We start from the raw sequence: 10719 nt of genomic DNA on the forward strand, positions 1-10719 counted from the left end.
GTACCCGGTGGGGTCTTCTGCTGTTGTAGCCCATCCGCCCCAAGGTTGTACGTGTTGTGGCTTCACAAATGCTTTGCTGCATACCTCGGTTGTAACGAGTGGTTATTTCAGTCAAAGTTGCTCTTCTATCAGCTTGAATCAGTCGGCCCATTCTCCTCTGACCTCTAGCATCCACAAGGCATTTTCGCCCACAGGACTGCCGCATACTGGATGTTTTTCCCTTTTCACACCATTCTTTGTAAACCCTAGAAATGGTTGTGCGTGAAAATCCCAGTAACTGAGCAGATTGTGAAATACTCAGAGCGGCCCGTCTGGCACCAACAACCATGCCACGCTCAAAATTGCTTAAATCACCTTTCTTTCCCATTCAGACATTCAGTTTGGAGTTCAGGAGATTGTCTTGACCAGGACCACACCCCTAAATGCATTGAAGCAACTGCCATGTGATTGGTTGGTTAAATAATTGCATTAATGAGAAATTGAACAGGTGTTCCTAATAATCCTTTAGGTGAGTGTATATATATATATATATATATATATATATATATATATATATATATATATATATACCGATCAGCCATAACATTATGACCACTGACAGGTGAAGTGAATAACACTGATAATCTCGTTATCATGGCACCTGTCAGTGGGTGGGATATATTACGCAGCAAGTGAACATTTTGTCCTCAAATTTGATGTGTTAGAAGCAGGAAAAATGTGCAAGCGTAAGGATCTGAGCGACTTTGACAAGGGCCAAATTGTGATGGCTAGACGACTGGGTCAGAGCATCTCCAAAACTGCGGCTCTTGTGGGGTGTCTGCAGTGGTCAGTAGGTGTTGACTTGGCCTTCAAATTCCCCAGATCTCAATCCAATCGAGCATCTGTGGGATGTGCAGGACAAACAAGTCCAATCCATGGAGGCCCCACCTCGCAACTTACAGGACGTAAAGGATCTGCTGCTAACGTCTTGGTGCCAGATACCACAGCACACCTTCAGAGGTTTAGTGGAGTCCATGCCTCGACCGGTCAGGGCTGTTTTGGCTGCAAAAGGGGGACCTACACAATATTAAGCTGGTAGTCATAATGTTATGACTGATCTGTGTATATACATGTGTTTTGTGTGTATATATAAGAAGCCTGTCTAAAACAATATGGAGAAGAAGAACTGAAGGACTGTGTGTTATCCTCAGTGCACACACACAGATCTCTGCTCAAGGTTTCTGTCCAAATTAGTATTTTACTGCTCTACATGTCTCTATATCACTTTGATGTGTGTGTGTGTGTGTCTGTTTATATCACAGAATCCTGTTCATGCAGAGTTTTGACTTTTAAACATGAATCTGGTTAGCAATTGTATTGTCTTGTTTAATTTTTTTTCATTTTTTGGAATAACCTCTCTTTCCCATAACCTGTAGGAACTATCCATAAAGCTTTCAGTTTGTGGCCACAGCTTGCGTGTCAAGAACATACCTGTTTTAATTAGGGGGACACTCAAAGACAGGGTTTGTAAGATAGATAGGGTTGAAGAAGCCTGTCCCGTGATCCAATGTGCACCATTTTCAGCTTCAGCCTCACAATATGGTTTCTTCACTCCCCCTGCTGCAGAGAGACAGTCATCACACATTTAAAGGTGAGATACAAACTTCCATTAAAGATTCCTGTTTTAAAACATCTCCATAAGTGCTATTAGTATGATGTAAACCTAATTCTAGCTCTGCACCTCAGACTTATTCATAATTTACAGAAAAGCAACACTTTAATTCTCATTATTTAAACAACCGGTTTGAAATGATCGCTCAGTTTTCTTACTCTCAGTTCAGTCTGCTTCATAATGTCATCATTTCACATGACTTCATTCACATCTGATCTGGGCTTCAGAGATGATGAATAACATGAAAGTGCTCGATCAGTGCTTTCAGTTTCAAGTGCTACACAGACACTGCACAAGAGTGTGTGTAAAGTCACACTCATATTATAATACTATAGCACTGCTCAAATCAATAGGGAAGTACGGAGTATATGAATACTAAGTAGTACTAAGTTGTATATCTGACCACCAGATGGCACAAGTCAGCCTGTTACATTGTTTATGAAACTCATATTCACACTGAACAAAAATATAAATGCAACACTTTCAAAGATGGTCAAGGTCAAGGATGTGGCTGTTATGATGGGAAAGTTGTCACAATCTGGAATAAACTCCACAGCAATGTGGTTGAAGCTGAACATTTGGGAAGGTTTAAAAATAGACTGGATAGGATCCTTGGATCACTTAGTTATTAATGGACACCAAACGAGCACGATGGGTCAAATGGCCTCCTCTCGTTTGGAAACTTTCTTCCAACCCTGGTGAGGATGACGAGCCACAGATGAGCTTCCCTGAGATGCTTTCTGGCTGCTTGTGCAGAAATTCTTGGGTTGTGCAAACCCACAGTTTGGGGGTGATCAGATGATCCCGCAGTTGATCATCCAAATCTTCTAAAACGACGTTGGAGGTGGATTATGGTAAAGAAATTAACATTAAATTCTCTACTAATTGCTCTGGTGGACATTCCTGCAGTCAGCATGCCAGTCACACACACCCTGAAAACTGGAGAATTGTGTGGCATTGCGTTGTGTGACCAAAATACACATTGTAGAGTGGCCTTTGGAAGGATAGTTTGGCTAATTGTTTGTTTTGACTAGTTTAGCTTGGACCATTACAGGGTGACTGTGCTGTCAGTAACAGCAATGGGACTCCAGGTCTCTTAGGGTCAATTGCAATGAACTGAAAGCTGCATACTAACTGGAGATGATCCCGTGGTTAGTACGCAGGTCTGTACTAAATGAGTCCGCAAGTTTAATACCCATTGCAACGAACTCGGCGGCTGAAGTTTGTCTCCAGCTGCGGACTAAATAAGGTCTCCATTCCAACGAACCCCAAAATCACTGCTGCTGCCCTCTAGAGGAGACTAAGTACAGGACTAACGTAGTCCTACTCCAGCTACAGACTAACTATGGATAGTACCGTACTAAGGGGACCAAAATGTGCCAAATCACACTGTTTAGACTTCTTTTGTAACTGAACTACTTATAACTCGATTCATAACCACTAATTGTTTTTCTTTACATATCAAATAGTTACATTTTTGTATTTGACACTGACAAAATGTAATGTATGAATAATGCTCTGGTGTACACTGGTGAAATTGACACCACAGCTAACAAAAAACATAATTAAAATAAGAACCAGTGTACAAATTGTCGGTTGAAAGGTTTTATTAAATACTATGAAATAACTGAGAATATATTGAAAGCTCTACAGGAATTATTACCCAACTGGAATTTTAATGCAATAGTCTATTAATAATATGGATTTACAATATAATTGCACTGTATGTAGCCTATAGCTGACTTCGTATATTAGTATATGCCATAGTATATCAGTACACCGTTCCAGGCAGGGCTGGTCAGTGCTGAGAGCTGCTGCTTGGCACCGCAGTTCTATAGAGGGGTGCTGTTGGAGGCGCCAGGTTCGAACCTCCACCTGTGCATCACACCCGTTATTTTCTTTAAAATAATTCAGACCATAGTATTAAATGTTTAATCTAGATAATGTCTTTTGTGTCTCACTGCATCATACATCTTGAGTTAAAATGATTAAATATACAGTACTGTGCAAAAGTTTTAGGCAGGTGTGAACAAATGCTGTAAAGTAAGAATGCTTTAAAAAACAGACATGTTAATTGATTATATTTATCAATTAACAAAATGCTTTGCCTTCAAAACAGCACCAGTTCTTCTAGGTACACTTGCACACAGTTTTTGAAGGAACTGGGCAGGTAGGTCGGCCCAAACATCTTGGAGAACGAACCACAGTTCTTCTGTGGATTTAGGCGCCTCAGTTGCTTCTCTCTGTTCATGTAATCCCAGACAGACTCGATGATGTTGAGATCAGGGCTCTGTGGGGGCCATACCATCACTTCCAGGACTCCTTGTTCTTCTTTACACTGAAGATAGTTCTTAATGACTGTCGCTGTATGTTTGGGGTCGTTGTCATGCTGCAGAATACATTTGGGGCCAATCAGATACCTCCCTGTTGGTATTGCATGATGGATAAGTATCTGCCTGTACTTCTCAGCATTGAGGAGACCATTCATTCTGACAACTCCATTTGCAGAAATGCAGCCCCAGACTTTCAAGGAACCTCCACCATGCTTCACTGTTGCCTGCAGACACTCATTCGTGTACCGCTCTCCAGCCCAGGCGAACAAACTGCCTTCTGCTACAGCCAGATATTCCACATTTTGACTCATCAGTCCAGAGCACCTGCTGCCATTTTTCTGCACCCAGTTCCTGTGTTTTCATATATAGTTGAGTCGCTTGGCCTTGTTTCCACATTGGAGGTCTGACTTTTTGGCCGCAAGTCTTCCATGAAGGCCACTTCTGACCAGACTTCTCCAGACCCATGGTTTTCTGCCAATTCTGAGCTGATGGCACTGCTGGACATCTTCCGATTGCGAAGGGAAGTAAGAAGGATGTGTCTTTCATCTGTTGCAGTAAGTTTCCTTGGCCGACCACTGCGTCTATAGTCCTCAACGTTGCCCGTTTCTTTGTGCTTCTTCAAAAGAGCTTGGACAGCACATCTGGAAACCCCTGTCTGCCTTGAAATTTCTGTCTGGGAGAGACCTTGCTGATGCAGTATAACTACCTTGTGTCTTGTTGCTGTGCTCAGTCTTGCCATGGTGTATGACCTTTGCCAGTAAACAGTTAATTTCAGTTAATGATTGTGTTTCAACCTACATATTGAATTGATGATCATTAGCACCTGTTTGGTATAATTGTTTAATCAGACACCTGACTATATGCCTACAAAATCCCTGACTTTGTGCAAGTGTACCTAGATGAATTGATGCTGTTTTGAAGGCAAACTGTGGTCACAGCAAATATGGATTGTATGTAGATTTTTCTTCTGTTCACTCACTTTGTATTTAGTTAATTGATCAATATAATCTATTAACATGTCTATTTTTGAAAGCATTCTTACATTACAGCATTTTTCCACACCTGCCTAAATCTTTTGCACAGCACTGTTTATTTCTATTGCTGTTAACTGTAGTGATTGAACTAACTGTCAATCGCGACATAAACAATGCATTAATTAAGTAAAATGTTGATGGTTTGGTTTAAAGCGTATTTCCACAGTTTTGTTGAAGTGTTTTTTTTTATTTAGTGAGAGTTCATAGTATATCAAGTCTTAAACTGTTAACCGAATTACCTTGTTTTAATATCTTGTTTTCAATCCAGTGTATAGTTCACCATACATTGAATGTGATTTGTTTGCATCTTTGGAAAGCAAATTAATAACAAATAATAATACATACAGAAATAAAAAATAAAATCCTGGCCTATTTGTCTACTTCTACAATGACTCAATGTTTCAGGCTCTTCTACCCTTGAGTCCGCGATGTCTTTTAATTTATGAATGTTTAATACAAACGCCGGTCTCCTACAATCGCAGGTCTCCAATTGATGCCGGGGCTTTTTGCAGTTATTTGGAACAAACATGGGGGCGTTTAATTGACGTTTTACGGTAGTTAAAATTAATCGCCCGTGCTTTAGGCTTAATCTGATGAGCTCCTCTCACACATCTTCCAACGCAAATGCAGGCATAGTTGTTGAGTGCAGCAGCTTGAATGTCATGCAATACTGTTAGGAAAATCACCTTTTGAATTAAATTAATTCAAATTAAAATCTAATATCGTATATAAAAATGTTCATAGTTTCATTTATGGAACAAAAAGCATTTATCCGGACAAAAAGCAAGAAACCTTAGTTTATAAGGACTTGGAACATGGCATAGGTACATGAGGAAGAATTTAGAAATTGAAGACATCAAATCAGTGGTTCTCAAACCTGTCCTGGAGTAACACCTACCCTGCAGGTTTTTGTTCCCACCGAGCTAACTAAAGGTTCTCTTCTCTACTATGACTACTAAAGCCAGTAACTGCAATTGTAAATTACAACGTCATCAAATTGCATTTTAATGTTTGTAATACAATCCTTCCTATGTCTTATGGGACATCCTGTAGGACAAACATCCCATATGACAACATGAGGGAAAACCATTCTAGGTGTCCCGTATTACACATATTGAATTGTCCAGTCTGTGTTTCATATAGGAGGTAGATGTGATGTTTTGATAGGATTGAGAAAGCACAATCTCCCTGACATTGCGGGAACATCTCGCTACTGTCCACTGCTGCCCCAAGACAAGCCAATGGCTGTTATTTTGGCAGATAATACTGTGCAACCAATCACCAGCTCCCATAAATCTTGTGGACTGTGGTAGCATCTGTTCGCTTAATATGTACAAACAACTGGGATTAAGCAGATTGTTGGCATTATAGGTAAAAGCAAACCCAGTTTAAATGAACAAAAATGAATTGCAAGGCGCCTGGCAGCAGACATATTGGCTACCTGCCTGATTGCTGGTGTCATAACATGGGGAAAACAACATCATAGACAAAAGCCAAGTATTTGACAGTTTTATGTGTAATACACAAACACATTGTGTATATGAGTTGTTAAAGAATTCAATCATGTCATTTAACAGTGTTTATTGTGTTTAATAACCGCTGTTATGATTTAGCTTGGAGAATGAGTGGGAGTGAGTGCACAGGCTGCTCCTCACATTGTCTCAGGAAAACATAAGGCAGCTTGTTTCTATAACTAAAAAGAAATTCTAATTAGACATTGTCAAGGAAATCAATAGTTTGCAGTTTGTAACAGCATTCTTAATAAGAACCACTGCTATTACTACATCTTGTTGTCCGTGGCAATGGAGTGGGCATGAATGCCTTGGTTACAACCCAGATTCTCTGATGAAACAGGTGTTCGCTCTAATGAGAAAGGATTGGATTGCATCAAAAGCCAAGTTTAATCAGAAACTGCCACTATTGAAACTCACGGGCAACTTCCAGTGCCCTTTAAAACCAGATGTTGGTTATTGAAGCTGGATGAGTAAGGATGCAAGGTAGAAATGACGTTCCTATCTCACTGTGCAAATACATAAGCGTGGTTATTAATAATTCTCTCTTTAAAACGTGATGTGGGGAACAGTGAGGCAGCACATATGTTGCCAGCAGCACAATAAGATAAGAAGCAATTGCATGTAGCAGATATAATATCTGAGGCATGGAGGATTATTTAATTAACACAGAGTGGTCACAGAAGAGATGGTGAACCATCTGTAGTAAACTTAATTAAAGGAGAACACCCGGTCGAGTTCAGAACAGTCAGCTTTCTCCTGCCCTTGTTCGGCTATCCTCCTTCCCTTTATACAACACATATAAACCTGAACCATTCTCTTTTGCACAGTACGATATCTGAATGGGGTCAGAATTTACCTAGCATTCACTAGCATCTGCAAGTCTGGTGTATTTATTTGCTGATCATCTAATCAAGATCCTGTTAATTACCCATTGGTACACAGAGTTGAAACCCCATGAAGGATATTGTCTTAAATCAAGCTAATTTGTCACCTGTTAGAGGGCCTAACTCCTGAGTAAAAGACTGAACTCTAGGGGCATGCGTCTCCTTAGCCCCATTTAGCACTGCATCTCCCTGAGGGATGGAGGGGACTCTGTGAGAGGTTAAACAAGCCATAAATGTGTCTGGGTATATTTAATGTGATCTTTAGTGAGACCACCGGAGAACGGGCTGAGAGTCTGTTCACACCAGCGCAAGAGGGAGCAGCCAGTGACCCTGGGTGTTAATCAACACTTCACAAGGGGGCTGTAAATCCCAGCCACCCTCCTGCATGCCTGGGAGGCAATAAACACTTCATTTCAACCAAAGCTGCTTAGCAAATCTTTCAAATATATATTTTTAAATTCCTTGTGTAGATAATAACATTTTACTTTAAATGCTGTTGCCGTTTCTTTCTTAATTGTCAGGACGTCTTTGTTTGGATTTGACTGTCAGTTTTATTTCCAGTGGTTTCTCTCAGAGCGCGCACTAGCATGAAGATTTATGCTCCTCCAAATTGCTCATTATAGCCCATGCGTGTACAAAATAGGCTCATATTTCAATGCAAATAGCCAAGTACTTCAGATTAGAAAAGGCAACATGGAGTACTGACAACGCTTGTTGGGTTTTGGGCATTTTCAGTGTGCTGTGCCAGATTCAAAAAGAAAAGTTTGACCTTTAGTACTGTGGACTTTTAATATAAAGTCATGCCCTTTCATTTGAACAGACATTTTTCATTTTTACATAACAATGCAGGCTTTTATTAATTGATTCAAGCAAAGCAGTAAAGGCTGATAATGCCCAGTGCTTGAATAAAACAAAGCCTTTTTGGCAGCAGTCTCCATATTATTTACCAATAGCCTGGGGCCTCGTCTTGTGTCTCTTGTGTTCAGTATTGGAGCGCTGGCTTTAAAGCACTAATGACAGCCTTGCAGTTTCAGCACAAGAGGACCTGGAATATCTACAGATTAACGCCCCTCCCCTCATAAACACACACTAACACACAGACAAACAAAGAGACGCATGGAAATTGTTTGTGTGCATTCAAATAAAATCCACAGCTTTGTACCGAAGATCATGTGTGTGTTTGCTTCCTTGACTTCTACTGACTGTTCTTAAGGGAACACATTACATAATGTTTTACTTATCTTGTAAATCATTATTATTATTACCTACATGTTGCATATGCCATCATGTGGGTCTTAAACCATTCCCCCATGGCAGTTTATGTTTGGCATACTAACTGTGAGAGAGGGCCCAAAACAGATGGGCTGCAGAGTGGGTTTAAGCAAAGCAGATTAGTGCTGTACACTTCTGCGAGGCCCTTAGGCGAGTCTTGGGGCAGTGCAGCCTGAGCCGCAATGACACACTCCCTAATTTCCTAACAGTCAGGCCTTTTTATATAATTTTCTGTAATAGTAAGGAACGCATGCAATAACAGGAGCGAGCAGATTATATAAACACCTAGATTTCTACCTTCCTTTGCTTAGCACAGTCCCTCTGGATAGTTTCCAGTGAAATGTGTTTGGGGGAGGGGGTCAAGCGTTCACACAGCAAAAGGGAGGCCAAAGTGAAGGGGCCAAAGCCTGCAGGCTTCGTTGACCCCCCAGACTGAGGAATTACCGGGAGGGCAATAACCCTGTTGGAGTCTGGGAAGCCCAGAGCACAGAGACCTGGCTCTCCACAGGTTGCCAAAACACTTTCACAGCCAGGGGTCCTTTCCCAGATCCTGGCTCAACCGAGAACGGGAGGGGTCTTGTCACATCATGAGAGGCGACATACTGATGGAGAGGGGTGCCCTGTGATGTAATTGCTTTGGGTCATTTGCAATGATGTGCAATGTGTTTCAGCCTATCACTAGAAACTGACCTTCATCCTATGGTCCTTTTGTACAGATCACAGTCCATCAGAGAACAAAAAGCACATCCTTCACCTATGTTTGAATGAGCTCTTCAAGATCTCGGTCGAAAGTCAGAGTTTGGTGCCATCCATTCTCTGATTCCTAGAACAAGACAGATCACAACAGATGCACTTCTGGGAAATCAGAGCACAACCAAGAAAACTGAGAACTATGTATTCTCTTTCATTACACTAATTCAGTCTGAAAATTCAACAACGTGCATTTTAGTCTATGTAGCGATGAAGGAAGCTGAAGTCAGAAGAAAATAGTGTAGCCAGGCAGATTAGAGCTCCATTGAAAAGCAGATTAATTTCAGGGTTAACCTTCATAATCAGCTTTGGGCTTCTGTATGGATAAGTGTGTGTGTTTTAGAGAAAACGTATGAATACACAGCTCAGAAGTCTGATTTTGACTTTTTTGGATTTACCTTTGTAAGACTGGTGGCCCTTGACTTAACTGTTAACTGACCCAAATCTGGCCGTCGAAAAGGGGTGAATCCAAAGGTTAAAAGTAGGGAGAAACATCATGACATGTATAGAGAATGCAGTAAAAGGAAAAATAAAGAATTTTAAGCAGCTGTTGTAAAATGTTTGTTATTGAAGCCAATAATTATTATTACTACAAAAAAATCATCAATTATTATTATTAAATACAATTGTTCACTTTTTTCAGTGCCAATCAATTACAAAACCCATAGTTAATCTCAACCACAGCAGTGAAACGAAAGCAAAACGGTTGGAAATGTAAGGAATAAGACGGGACTCCCAGGTGCTGTAACAGAGAATCATGGGAAACCCCCAACGTGCGTCTCTCAGCTCGCAAGGGCCGACAGGGAAAATTTTACCTAAAGTACACATGGTATATTCGTGTTGTCGTTTATAATCAGATAGTTATCTCCAAGAAATTAGTTCACTAACTTTCCCTGTCACGCAATGGAAGCCGTCTGGCCATAAATATACTTTATAACGGAATGTACCATATTTTATTCCCAATGATTGCAAATTCCATAACGAATCGTTATATATCTCATTATATACTACTTGCAATGATAAGGAAATAATAAATACATCGAAGCACATCCTTGTTGCATTACTTTTAACGGAACCACAGCATATTCAATTCGACTTCCTTTATTGCACCTTCTCTCTACTCTAACCTCTGAAAATTAAGGACATGCCATTGTTGAAATGGAAACGGGGGGGGACATAAAACTATTAAGTGGCTTCATTCAATACTTAATTATAACTAACTATGCTGAAACCTGTCATGTTTAAACAATGAAAATACACTATATTTGTACAATATACGCA

Source organism: Amia ocellicauda, chromosome 3 (assembly GCF_036373705.1).
Source record: "Amia ocellicauda isolate fAmiCal2 chromosome 3, fAmiCal2.hap1, whole genome shotgun sequence".
Lineage (NCBI taxonomy): Eukaryota > Metazoa > Chordata > Actinopteri > Amiiformes > Amiidae > Amia > Amia ocellicauda.